This window comes from Equus asinus, chromosome 25 (genome assembly GCF_041296235.1).
Source record: "Equus asinus isolate D_3611 breed Donkey chromosome 25, EquAss-T2T_v2, whole genome shotgun sequence".
NCBI classification, from domain to species: Eukaryota; Metazoa; Chordata; class Mammalia; order Perissodactyla; family Equidae; genus Equus; species Equus asinus.
Genome location: NC_091814.1, coordinates 46,024,238 through 46,038,955, shown reverse-complemented (window position 1 = coordinate 46,038,955; position 14,718 = coordinate 46,024,238). Strand labels below are relative to the sequence as shown.

The window sequence follows — 14,718 nt, the reverse complement described above, 5'->3', positions numbered from 1 at the left end:
TCTATTTATTTCATTGCATTGCATTTTATTTAAAATATTAGTCATAATCCAATAAGTTAACTTCATGACATGCTAACCAGTTGAGACCGTCCGTTTGAAGAGCACTGGAGAAGATCTTTTAAAGTCTCTCCTATTCCGATGTGTTATGGTTCTATGAGATAATAGGTGCAAAATCATGAATTCTTCACCAAATATCAAAACAAAGTTGAACCTTGAAGGAGAGCGAGGACAGTGGCCTCTTGCCCTACCCCACATCCTTCCCACCCATCTGATTTTCAAAGGTAACCACTTTCAAACTCTTTTTTCCCCTTGATGTTTACTTTCTCATTTCTAAGTAATGTTCTTAGTCTGTTCATTTTTAATTGATCAATTTTAGACATTAGTTGATAACTTCTTGTTGCTTATCTACCAATCCTCTTCATTAAAATGTCAGGCTAACAGATATCAAAGTGGCAGCTCTATTGCTCCTGAAGCTGTTGGAGAGTGTGGTTTAGGTATGATGGGTTTGTGAATACTGATCTCCTGAATACAGCAGGTTTCATCTTCAGTCACAGGCAATACTGCCTCTCTTCTCAGGGGCAAAATCTGGAGCATGACAGCAGAGCAGAATACATGCTGTCTGCAAGCACAATGATCCCAAAAGAGAGAGGTTAGATATACTCTGTTCTTGCTCCCAAATTTACCATTCAAATAATCTACTCCTCCTCTGAAGACGAAGGAGTGAGAACTGACAAGTGGCCGAGAAAGCTTTTCTAGGTCACGTCATCCACAGGGAAACTCACAGCATGGGAGACACACTGACGTATGCATCCGTCTAAGTCCTAAATAACAGTTCAAGAGAAAGCCTGCTTCTCTGGGCCCAAGGCAGGAAACAGAACTCTGAATAGCTGGTTAAAGGAACCAGAAACATCTCCACTCTTAGTTAAGGAATTTTTTTGGTCATTGGCCTGGCTTAATATTTCTCTTGAATTGTGTTTTACCACTCAGAAACTTACTACCAGATGCTCAGGTCTGGGAGATCCAATTGTTAACATCACTGCATAAAATTAAATTAAATTTTAAAAACCACACAAATATTAAGACAAAACTATGGATATGTCTGAACATGAATTAGACTGAAACTTAGACTGAATAAGAATGGTAAGCCCCCAAATTTCATTACATAATTCCCCAATCATCTAAGGTGGGGAGTGGAGTCTATTCAGCTCCACCAACTGATTTCAGCATTGCTGTTAGAGCCCAGACCTGGAATGGAATCCTGCAGCTGACAGTGAATTAGGGCTATGTGTTCGGGTTTTTTCTGGAGCCATAGACAAAATCTTGGACTCGTACTTAAAGATCTTACTGCAATGGGAGGCCACACACAACTCATAGACACAATAGCATTAGGCGCTTCCAAGTTAGGCTTGAGAAATTTGGGACTGGTTTAATCACATGGCCCGTGCAAAAAATGATACTGTCAACAGAACAAGACTCTGTTGCATTTTCCTGACCCTTTGAGGTTTAGATCTGCAACCTGCATCAGCAAAACTCTTGGCATTTAATTCTATTAAAATCAAAGAGCCAAATTTCTGCCTCCTGTTACATGAGCACAGTTCTTACTGACGTCAATGAAAGCTGTGCATGCATAACTGAGGGCAGATTTTGGCCTGGACTATAGACATATGAGAACTGGCACACCACGCTCACATGAAAACTCTGTCCCACCCGGCCTTCTGATAACCGGCCTCCTCCTTTGTATCTCTCTCTCCACACACTGGAGCTGGGCCTTAACCCAAAACACAAATTAGAAGTATCATCTAACACAGAAATCTAAGGGGATGCAAATTTGATGTAGATGTGGCAAAGGCCACCTGAACGGGTAATCACCTCACTGCAGATTTCACAGACAGCCTGTGGGGACCTCCCCGTGAAGCACACTCAGTGTGCTTTCCAATGGATGCCTTTAATAGAGAGGAGGAGGAGGCCCGTGTGTGCTTCCACCTTGCTGTTTGGCTTTTGTCCTTGGGAATGCACTGCCTACACCAATCAGACTCCTGCTGCTGCGCGAGGAAATGTTTCCTGTTCCAGGGCCTGGTGCAGTGGCTGGGACAGAGGAAGCAGCCTAGCAAATATCTATGGGACCAATGGATTTCATAAGGCAAGAGAGAGTAATAATAGCTCACAGTTACACAGCGCTAACTATGTGTCAGGCACTGTCTTATATATTGAATGATTTAATCCTCCCACGCTCGATCATGTAGGCTTACTATCTTATAAATGAGGAAACTATATAGAAGTTAAGAAACTTAGCTAGTTAGTGGTGGAGCTGCAATTTCCATCCAGGCAGCCTGGCTCCAGAGGTCAGGCTGTTATTCACTCCGCTAAGCTGCCTCTCAGTTCAAATGCAGGAATTGTTTATTAGTAATTAGTTATTAGTCAAATACTGTTTATTGATAGTTGGGCAATCCTGCTGATAAAGATGGAAACATTTCGCTAGTAAGAGCTGGTCAAGAACTATTTGTGTGATCTTAATTGAAAGATCACACAAAAAGATCACACAATTGAAAAAAAAACAATTGAAAAAGTTTTTTTTTTCCATCTGCACAGTTTTTCTAAATAATGGGAGCAACAGCGTAACCTCCTGGACTAACTAAGCCTTTCGGTCTCACGGCAGCTTTGATATTTTTCAACAGAAAGGGAAGTGAATTTTGCAGTGAGTTTTGAAGATAAATTTTTTCTGTTTTAAATTTTAGATTGGCACCTGAGCTAACATCTGTTGCCAATCTTTCTTCATTTTTTTCTTCTTCTTCTTCTCCCCAAATCCCCCCAGTACATAGTTGTATATTGTAGCTGTAGATCCTTCTGGTTGTGCTATGTGGGCCACCACCTCAGCACGGCCTGGTGAGCGGTGCCATGTCTGCACCCAGGATCCGAACCTGCAAAACCCTGGGCCACCGAAGTGGAGCATGCGAACTGAACCACTTGGCCACAGGGCCGGCTCCTGAAGACAAATTTTATGTGTACCACATTTAAAGAAATTTTAAGATTTCACTGACCATTACCTCCTTCAACTGATTTTTCTGGAGGCACTTTTTTTTAAAATTAAATGTATCTAGGCTATGCATTGGCAATGTTAGGATTCTCACAACTGCTTTTTAACGTGGATCATCTTTTCTCTTATGAGAGCACATCTGAAGTGATAATTAAGTTTGATAGATACATATGATTTGACACATAAATATTCACTTTATGTGGATGCTTGAGGGACACAGCTGCAACTAGAAGATGGAAAATTCTCCCTTGCTCCAAATCCTACAGGCAAAAACGGGAAGAGGGTGACCCTCTCTGAGAACTTATCAGGCCCCCGTAGAGATAATTTCTGAGCTTTACTTTCACTTTTGTATTACTCAGAGTATATCTTCACGAGGCCTGTGGTTTAGCAACAAACCTGCTTTCTCACCCTGGGCACCTCATTCTCTTTGGTTTCAAGTGGAAATTCCTTACTTTGTCCTCCTCCACCAGGAACCTAAATTTCCTCCTTAGCTTCTTGCTCACGGTGTCATCTCAGAGCTCTCCCTTTGTGATGGTGGGCAAATGATAGGCCACAGGAGTCTAGGAAGAAGTCAAATTTTGCTGCTTCCCTTGACATGAGGAAATTCAAGAAAGGGAGCATGAGAAGAAAGGAAAGTGGGGGTTACTATTTTGGCGATATTGAATTTGAAACGAGGGTAAATCATTCAAGCTGTTTGGAGATTGAGGAATGTGACTTGTCCATGGTCATGTGACTCATGAGTAACAGACCGAGGACAAGAATCCAGAACACTTAACCCCCAAAACCACAGTCCCCTCATTCCAAACATCCTAAAACACGTCATAGGGCCAGGAAGGCTTTTTTCATAACTAGACAATGAGATTTGCATCTATGTCCATTAAAATCCTATCTCATAAATTCAGTGTGGTTTTTACCTGCACTTAGAAATATTGCGTTATGTTGGCTTTCTCCAATGTCTCTTCAGCAATGTGTTTAAATACAAAGTAGATTATATAGTCCTCAAATGTTGTCTTTGACTTTTTTTAGAATACCTCTCAGAGAAGAACATTTTCAGATCTCATTTCAAAAATTTCAGAGTTACTCCGTAGACTTTTATTAGGGGCTAGTCAGACCACCTAATGCAGGTTTCATTACCACAATATCCCTTAAAAGCGATCATCAGCTTCTACTGACCTACATCCAGGGACATTTATTACCGCACAAAGCTCTTCAAGAGTTCTACTTATTAAAATACGTATAAATTATAAAGACTAAAAACCTGACTCTTAGGAGCTTTGAGCCACTAGTTCTAGTTTTACCCTCTGGAGTAGATATTTCAAACTGGGGCTCTATGGGGAATCCCTTTCAAAATTGTATTTTGTTTGGCCTACATCATGTTTTTAAAAATAACGAGCCAACATTGAAGAAATTGAGGGATTTCATATAAAAATAAGGTTTTCTGGCTCTTCTTGAAAAAGAAAGATATTATAACATTGCACTCACATTCCTACAGGGCAACAATTATCTGGACCTGAGTGGGGACTCCCTCCTTTAGATGGGGCATAAGTTCTCCAGTTCTCCAGAGCCATCCACTTCCTATGGATTTCCATATCCTGTGACTGAGTGTTGCTTGTCATTAATTATCACGCATGCGTGATTGTTTTCCTAACATCTGGCTAGCTTCGTTCCCTTGTTACCTTTCTGAATCCTGTAGGCACATTTGTGACCCCCAGAATTAGGCAGCACAGAGTAAATATGTTTCCTCCTCTACATGAAAGAGATGTCCTTTTTCCTCTACATGTCTTTAGTCTTCCTTTTTGTAAGGTACTAAGTTTCAGTTCCTTTAACCATAACTTGTATGGTATAGTTTCTAATGCCATCACTCCTCTGGACGCTACTTTAATTTGTCTAGGCCCCTTTAAAAACATGTTACCCAGAACTGAACACAGTGGTGGAAAGCTGGAACCATGGACTTCTACCATCTTTTCCAATTTGTCAATTATAGGTGTCTTCAGAATCTGGTAATCATCATAGGTTGAATGGGAAGGGTGGGCATTTTCTGTTTTGTTTGCATAGCATCTTTTTCCTGGACACAGCACTCTCCTCTTCTCTGGGAACTGCTCCCTGACATGCTCCACTCTGGGAGTTGCTGACTGCTTATGAGACCTTGGCTACAGATATTCAGGGTGGGCACAGAGATTCAAGCCAGGACAATAAGAGATTTTTCCTCGGATTTTTCTAACCAGAGCTGGAAATTTTGGTTTCTGAGATTGTAAGGATATAAATCTGAAGCTTCAGGTGGCCAGCCTCCATCCCGGTTGGAAATGCTGGTCAGAAAGAAACGACCACACAGAGAGCAGCAGAGAGAGCATCACAAGAAAAAATCCCAGGTAGCATCACTGAAGTCCTTGGTTCTAGTCATCTCTAAGGTTGTCCTTTCCACATTTTGTTTTTTTAATCCAGTGTGTTCTTTTCCCTTCTTTCACTCCCTCCATCTCTGCCCCCTTCTTCCCCTCCTTTTTCACTTCTCTCCTTTCATCTTTTCTTCCTTTGAAATTTTTTTCTATTTATTTATTAAGATAAAACACAGGACTTTACTATTTTCATCACTAAAAACAGGTCTTTGCCAGACAGGGGAGTGATTTCTGATGGTGGGGAGGGGGCCCCTACTTGCCAGCAGTGAGTGGGTTTCACAGGACCATGATAGAGTCCCACATAGGAACATCTTGGAGATGGAGCCATCCTTGTTGACTGGCTTGGACTTCCTATCCTTGCTGCTCTTGGGGACCTGGGTCCACATCTCCCTCACGTTTTGCAGCACCACATTGTAGTGCCTGTCAAAGGCCTTCATACGGCCCAGGAGCTTCTCGGTGCAGCAGTTGATGAGAACTTGGGTGTTGTTCTTAACCGACGGTGTGAGCACGGAGGGTGGACCTGTGGTAAACTCCTCTTCCTCCTGCTTCTGCAGCTCCTCTGGGGTCATCTCACTCTTTGGCTTGTTGAGGACGCTCATGGTGATGGTGGCTGCGCTCTGGGGTCACTACTATCTCGTCCGTGTTGCTTCTGCCTCTAGAAAGAGTCTCATGCTAATTTAAATTGCCTTTCTCTAGCTGGCAACCAAGCAAAAAAAATCTTACCTAGTGTATTAGATGACTCATAGGTGCGTGACTGCATGCAAGAACAAATGACTACCTGGCTGAATGAGAAACTGGTTTCTCACTAGGATGGACCATGAATTTCCTATGATTTCTAGTCCACAGCAATCAGTTTGGAATTATATGTTTCGGAGCAATAATTATGTACTAAATTGACTTCAGCTATATCTTATTAAGGCTTGTATTTAAAGAATAGTAAATTAACAGTAAATAATGGTTAAATTTAATTGATTAGAATTTCAGGGTAGGTGGCTAGTCATGCCATGGCGTCAGAATAGATAACAACTTAATCTTTGCATATTCAGGATTCTGCTTCATACTTATTCTAAAGACTAAAAAACTGCAAGGCAATTTATCACACACATTTTGCGCTAGTGGTTTTGAGCTCATCCTTGGGCCAGAAGACATACATTTAAACAGATCTTAGCGAAGAAAAGGACAGGGTTGTTTTGATGGCTCTGATCTCTACTTCTGTGGAGTACTTAGAATCCCAGACATTTGACTTTTAGCCCAGATCTGGCTCTCAGCTGGGGAGGGGAGACAAGGGTGGACAGCTCCTCCATCAGCTCTCTTCCCTAATGCTCCCCTCTCCAATTCACAGAAACAGGTGCTGAGGCTAAAAAGACCCGCTGCGAAGACGAGAACTTGCCTAACGTTGGCCTTATCGCACTCCATCCTTCTGGACAATTGGCCCAGTCAGGCTTTAATATATTTTGTGCATAATAACCTTTTGGGTCTGTGAGTAGGTTTCTGTCCCTCTCCCAGCTCGTGGTAACTGAGCAAATGCTTGCAACATTTCCCTGGGTCTGAGTCCGTGCTGTGTCCCTCTGTGTGTATGGATGGACGTGTTTGGAGAGCACCATGTTCTTTCAATAATAAATGAGAACACACTGCTCTAGGGTTGAAATGTTTACACCCCTTTGCAATTTAATCAGAAATAAGAATCTGAAGATAAATGAGTGTGTGTGTTTAGAGGCACATGGATAAATGTACTCAAGTCAAGGGAAAGGTGACACTTGAAAATTTTCACATTTAGAAATACGTATATGTATGGAGAAAGTTGTGAGGTTTTGTTAATTCAGTAAAAATAGGATAATTTTCCAGATATTCTGTTTTTCCTCCAACTCCCCCAAATTGGAAAAATTTCCTATATGTCCTTTCAATTCCAGGTATTTATATTTCAAAAATAAGAAAAACAATGGTTTTAAGGACAAACCGAATTAAGCGTAGTATATTTTTGTATTCCTAAACAAAAGGAAAAAGTGACTTTAGATCTGAAAGGATACAAAAAGAAAAAAATTTTCAGTTTCCTTACATGTTTTATTTTCAACCGCTTTTTCACCATAGTTAAGTTTTAAAGAAAATTTATACCTCTAAATATGTGGTCATATATTCCTAACCGAATGACTTAGTTCACACCTGATTTATGAGGTTTATACTGTCTTACAATAGTAATTGCAACTTGTACCTATTTATCTCAAATCTCTTTTGACCAACAACATGAATTTAGAAAATTTCTGGCTGAGATTAGATACATTCTGTAGCCATGCAATAAACTAAATATAACCAGTTCTTACTGTAATTAACCTTTGTTAATGACTCTATACCAATTTTGTCTAACCTATGTATGCAATATACATGTACATAAACCATAGTTACTGTTGACATCAGCAATATCAATTGGCTAATGCCTACATGTCCATGACAAATCATCCTGAGGCAGCTCATTTAAAATATTGACTAATATGTGCTTTATTTTCTAATAGTCTGAACAAATTACTTTTCCTTTATAGTATATTAGTATTTGGAAGGCTGCTGGGTTAGCATTAACTGGCTATTGTCAACCTTTCTAATTTCCAGATGTTAAGCGTAAAATATTATATTTTATAACATATATGTTATAAAACATATAGTAAAGAAATACACACCCATTCATAAGACTGAATCCAAAAGTAAAGCACAGAAGTAGTAGCAGCAAATTCCCAGAGTTGATGGAAAAGTCTTTTCTCACAGTTTTATCATCTCTAAATATTAGTTTTAATGTAGCTTCTAATAAGTATCTTTCTATTTTTCAGTTATCCCTGCTAACAATCTGTTTCTATTATTTTGAGTGGTAATTACAAACAAACAAGGAATGAGAGCTCTTTGTAAGGAAATCTATTATTGCTGCAAAATCCTTCTATGTGAAGCTGTCCCTTTTCTCCTTCATCCCCATCTCTGTCCCTGGGGCCACTCTTCTCCAAACCCTGAAATCACATCCTCATGTCTGTCCAAATGGATGAAAAACAAAACTACAGGAACTTAAAACAGGAGCAAACAAGCTAATAATGAACTAGTGTACCCCTTGGCATTTGTGAAACCTTTTCTTTCTTGCTAATGTAATTTTCCAGGCAGAGATGGGGAAGCCTTTCTCGAGGTTATGTCTGCACAAATGGTTGTAGAGGAGCCCAGAGACTTCATTTCATTCTTTGTAATAGTCAGAGAAGAGTGATTGCTTCCTTGACTTTGTGGCTCTGATCATTCCTTAAGTGGTTGAGTAAAAAACAACAACACGTCCCTGGAGGAGAGCTTTCTAATGGTTTTTCTGTGGTCCATGGCCCCTGGGGTGCTCACCATCTCAGCAGGTCACCACGGTAATGCCACACTCTTCAGCCTCCCTCTGAACCTTTTGTGATAGTGACGCCAACATCTCATTTATAAAATTAATGCACTGTGGTCCAGCTTCACAGTTGCTAACAAAGGCAATCTTTTGTGGAATAAATGAGTGAACAAGTGATGAACACAGACTAGCATAAAGAATAAATTCTGGTGTAAGTTCTCTGTTAAGTCTGGATGTAGCTGTTTTAAAACATAAGCAAGACTAACACTTATTGTTGAATGTAGGGATATCCTATTAAGCAATAAAGAAACCATGTTAAGTTTTATTAATCTCTTTTCTTCAAACATCTGACTCAAGACATGCTAGCTGTCTGCACCATCCTTTCAGAAGTCTAACCATTTGTTTGAGAGCATTAGAACAAAGTGATGATGCTTCAGACAAGGTTCTTGTCCATGTTTCCCTAAACTTAAATGATATTAGTGAAAGTCCATGTCTGACATTTGATGTGGTACAAGCAACTACTACATAGCTATGAGAATAGAAAGGGATTTAGTTGTATCCTCAGCCATTCTTATGTACTTAACGCTTTCCCTGAAAAGGTTAAGATAATCAATATGGTAAATTATTGATTAATTTTTTCTTGGAAAAAGTTTTTTGTTGAGTTATGCTAAATAAGCTGTTTGTATTATTCTTAATAGTCTCCTCACCTTTACCCTGCTCCACTCTCAATGAAATAGATATTGTATCTGGTCAAGCTTTCAAGTAAAAATCAAATCCTTAGGGGCTGGGCCCGTGGCCGAATGGTTAAGTTCGCACGCTCCACTGCAGGTGGCCCAGTTTTTTGTTGGTTCGAATCCTGGGCGCCGACATGGCACTGCTCCTCAAACCAGGCTGAGGCAGTGTCCCACATGCCACAACTGGAAGGACCCACAACGAAGAATATACAACTATGTACCGGGGGGCTTTGGGGAGAAAAAGGAAAAAAATAAAATCTTTTAAAAAAAAACAAACCAAAAAAACAAATCCTTAGATATATTTCAGGTGGGGTGAGTAAGGCACTAGGACAACACCACATAAACCACCAAATAAAAGATAGACAAGCCCTGTAGAAGGCTTGTGCACGGCATCACAGACTAAGTTGTTTTTCTTTCAAACAACTTATGTAACATCCAATTGAAGCATGGCCCATTCTTCAGTCTTCCAAAGTTAATTGTGTGGCTTAATTACCAAAAGGCTTTCTCACATTCAGTTGCTTTGAGAAAAAGTGGTTCAATGTAATCAAGTGTCTACAGAGTCTGTGTCTCAAATTTCTCTTCCAGGCTTGTCAATAAAATTGGCTTATGTCCTGAGTACAAGACCCCAGTGCTCTATATGGTTAAACACGGGGGAGTAAACATATTGTATTAGTTTTCTATTGCTGCCATAACAAATTGCCACAAACTTAGTGGCTTAAAACAACACAAATTTATTACCCTCCGTTCTATAGGTCAGAAGTTTAGTGCAAGTCTCACGGAGTTACACTGGGCTGAAATCAAGGTGTTAGCAGGATGTGTTCCTTTTGGAGGCTCTAGGGAAGAACCCATTTCCTTGTCTTTTCCAGCTTCTAGAGGCTGCCCACATTCCTTGGCTTGTAGTTCTCTTTCATCTTCAAAGCCAGCAATGGCTGGTCAGGTCTTTCTCACGTTGTATCACTCCGACACTAACTCTTCCTCTGCCTCCCACTTCCACTTTGGAGAAGTCTTTGATTACACCGGGTCCACCTGGATAATCCAGGATAATATCCCTATTTTAATATTGGCTGATCAGCAAACTTAATTCCATTTGCAGCCTTAACATAATTTGTTTCCATAATTTGTCATGTAACATAACATATTCACATACCCAAGGACTAGGACATAGGCATCTTTGGGTGACCATCTTTCTATTCCCCACATGAATATACATAGAGAGAAGAATTTCAAGAGATGCTTAGTTAGCATCATGAAAATTTTTAAAACTTAGCCATAGGGGTAACTGCGAAACGTCCCGACTTTCACAATGAGAAGAAGAGCTTCTTAGTCAATATGTTCATTATTCTAGCGTGAAGTTGACCTTGTTCTTGACTAAAGGGGCCACTATTTCAATACTGCGAAGTGAGGAATTCTTGGGAGAGTAGTGTCTGTTCATTGTAAGGTCTAGGCACAGGCCTTCTGGAAAGTTATTTCCATGCTCTCAGTCTCAGAAGGCAGATGCTGCAGAATGCCTCTTCAGATAAGGAGCTGGAGTAGCTTATCAATGGCAGGTTTTTTTGTTTTTGTTTTTTCTTGCTGAGGAAGATTTGCCCCGAGCTAACATCTGTGTCAGTCTTCTGCTACACTGTATGTGGGTGGCCACCACAGCATGCTGACCAGCAGTGTAGGTCCATGCCCAGGATCTGAACCCAGGAACCTGGGCCGTCGAAGTGGAGTGCATAGAATTTACTCCCTACGCCACAGAGCTGGCACCCTGTTTTTGTTTTTGTTTTTTTACTGAGGGAGATTCACCCTGAGCTGACATCTGTTGCCAATCTTCCTATTTTGCTGAGGAAGATTTTCCCTGAGCTAACATCTGTGCTCACCTTCCTCTATTTTGTATGTGGATTGCTGCCACAGCATGGCTGCTGATGAGTGGTATAGGTCCCTGCCCGGGAACTGAACCTGGGCTGCCGATGTGGAGTGTGCTGAGCTTAACCACTAGGCCACCTGAGCTGACCCTCAATGGCAGTTTTTGAGGGAGAAAAATATGGCAGGACAGGAGCTGCACAAACAAGCATTATACTCTGTTTGATTTCTGGGGTCAGTGTATCATGAACTAAATATCTCTCATCTGTGTGGAATGAAAAACCACAGCATCAATGTCAGGACCTAAGGAAGTAACCTGAAAGTTGCATTTCATATTTTTCTCTTTTATTCAGCTTGATCTCTGGAAATTGTGAAGGATTTCCTGAGTGGGTCTGGGAGCTCATCATAGATTGATTCTCTGATCTCTATTAGGGTCTTTCTGGAATGTGGTACCATATCTTTACCCTTGATGATACTCTGGAATATTGCTGGGGAAATTGGTTGACTGGCATCAGAATCTTCAGTGTATCCTAAGGAGATAATTCTTAAGAAGTCATTGGGAAAATAATAAATACCTATGACAAAATTTAAACGGTACAAAAAGGTGTAAGATAAGAATATGTCTCTAGGTCTAGATCCCTATGGTCTGTTCCAGGGAAATATTTTCCTGAATATTACTTTAGGTGCATCCATTTCCTATGCATTCTTTTAGACTATTTCTATGCAAATACTTGCAGGTATATAAATATATTCTTCTCTTTACACAAATGAAAGTATATCATAAATACTAGTCTGAATCTTACTTTTGTTCACTTAACAATATGTTTTGGAGGTTTCCATATATCAGCAGATATAGATTCCCTTTGTCCTTTAAATGGCTCATAGTAGTCATTTAAGCACAGCCTAGGTGCAGCTCCAGGATGGAAGTCATGTTCCAATGCTTACCTACATTTCCTGAGGGGTCAAGCTTTTCGCTAGGAGCTAATCCAAGACAGAAAAGAAGATGCTATGTATAGGAGTACAGTAGATTGTATTAATGTTTATGAAATATTTTAATTTTTTCCTATGGTGTCTTCCCTGTGGAAGGATTTTATATCCTGGCTTGTTGAAGTAATGCCTGGCCATGTAACTTGTTTTGGACAATGCAATATTGGAAATGTCTCATCTCCAAGGCAGAAGCTGTAAGGGCCATCTTATAATTTGCCATATATCTTTCCCCTCTGTGGTAAAAACTGTTTAAGTCCCAAATGGGTATCACCCCTTCTGTTGGGTTATGGAATGAAGATGACATGGGATAGAGCTGCACCCTGTAACCCACTCATAATGGATGGGTACCACGAGTGAGAAGAAATAACTGCTATCAGGAAGTCACTTGGAGCCACAGAATGATCTAGCCTATCCTGCCTGATACAGGGAGCAAACCAAGGAACAAAGAATGTGAACATTTTCAATAAAATAGTCCTTCTGATTGTAAAATGGCCTCCCAGTGACCCTGTCTTTTCTAATTCCTTCCTCCCCAATTCATTAAGTCAAATGACCAAAAATCCCACTAATAAATAATACAGCACAGTACTCCTTGAGATTTTTAACATTTTCATTATATTTATTCATTTTATCCTATTTTCATTTTATTTTAACCCTTCAAAGGCTATTCATCTCTAGATCAAAGTAATCAATATTTTTTTGCCTTAAAAACAAACAAAAACATATCGAGGACAAAGTCTGCTTCTGGCCATGATGGAGTAACTGGGTTCAGACTTCCCTTCCCACAATAAAAATCTAAAAAACAGAACAAAATATGTGAGGCAATTGTTTTGGATATTGGAAAACAGGCATCACAGGACTGTGATTTCTGAAAATAGAGAAACCAGTGAGGTGAACCTAAGATTGCCCAACTTTATGCCTGGAGGCACTTTCCTCACCACAGAGGGGTATCCCAAACAGGGCATTGCAGAATTTCTAGGTTGCAGAGATAGACACTGGAGTTCAGCAAGGTTGAGGTGACTGGAAATATCAGGACAGACTATTGGAGAGGAGGGAGTTGCACAGGAAAAGAGGATCAAAAATTTCATAGGGATTCTCTTGAGTCAGTGGTTGAATACTTAACTGTACATGTGTAGGGAGAAATGCCCCAAGGCTGGGCAAAAAATGATAAAGTTGTAGCTCATACAGGGCTGGGAGATATTCACGTTCCGAGCAGCTAGAGTGGAGAGTCCTTGTTGAAAACTTGGGGCATTTGCTGGAGACCTCAGAGGGGTCATGCCTTAATAGTGGGGTTAAACTAGCCATAGAGTAAAGGCTACCCAAGACTCACTTTACAAAGCTTAAAAACAACCTTCAAGGGGCCAGCCCGGTGGTGGACTGGTTAAAGTTCCTGTGTTTCACTTTGGCGGCCTGGGGCTGGCCGGTTTGGATCCTGCGTGTGGACCTACATACGGCTCATCAAGCCATGTTGTGGTGGCATCCCACATACAAAACAGAGCAAGATCGGCAATGGGTGCTAGCTCAGGGCCAATCTTCCTCACACACACACACACAAAACAAGCACAATCTTCAAAAAGATCAGGTTGATCTTCAAGTAATGTAAGTCTCTGTCAGAACAAAGTACATCATTCTTTAAAGGAGGACCACAAATCCAGCATTCCACAATGTAAAATTAATGAAGTTCAGCATTCAATAAAAAACTATGAATCATGTGAAAACAGGAAAATATGATTCATATCCAGTAGAAAAATAAGTCAAAAGAAGCATATCAGAAATGACAGAGATGATGGAATTAACAATTATTTTCAAGCAGCAATGATAAATATGGGTAAGTACATAAAGAAAAATATGAATATAATGAGGATAAAAATGGAATATATCTAGAGGAACAGAAACTCTAGTTGTAAAAAATGAAATATTCCAGTGGCTGGCCTGGTGGGATAGCGGTTAAGTTTGCGTGCTCCGCTTTGGCAACCTGGGGTCTGCAGCTTCGGATCACGGGCGTGGATCTAGCACTGCTCATCAAGCCATGCTGTGGCAGAAACCCATATAAAATAGAGGAATATTGGCACAGATGTTAGCTCAGTGACACACACACACACAAATCGAAATGAAAAAGCACTGTGTGGAATTTATAACAGATTAAACATTGCAGGAGAAAAAAAATAGTGAATTTGAAATCATAACCATGAAAACTATCCAAAATGAAGTATACAGAGAAAAAAACTGGAAAAAAAAAATGAACAGAGCCTCAGGAACTTTGGGAAAAAAATTCAAGCAGCCTAGCATATATGTAACTGGTGTTCCAGAAGAATGAGGGAGGATAGAGAAATATTTGAAGACATAATGGCCGAAATATTCTAAATTTGACAAAAACTGGAAGCCCAC

General features: G+C 40.3%; 1 pseudogene; it reads right to left on the bottom strand.

Moving 5' to 3' along the window:
- Window positions 1-5,679: 5,679 nt before the first annotated feature.
- Window positions 5,680-6,026, bottom strand: LOC106833996 (small nuclear ribonucleoprotein Sm D2 pseudogene; annotated as a pseudogene).
- Between the last annotated feature and the right edge of the window lie 8,692 nt (window positions 6,027-14,718).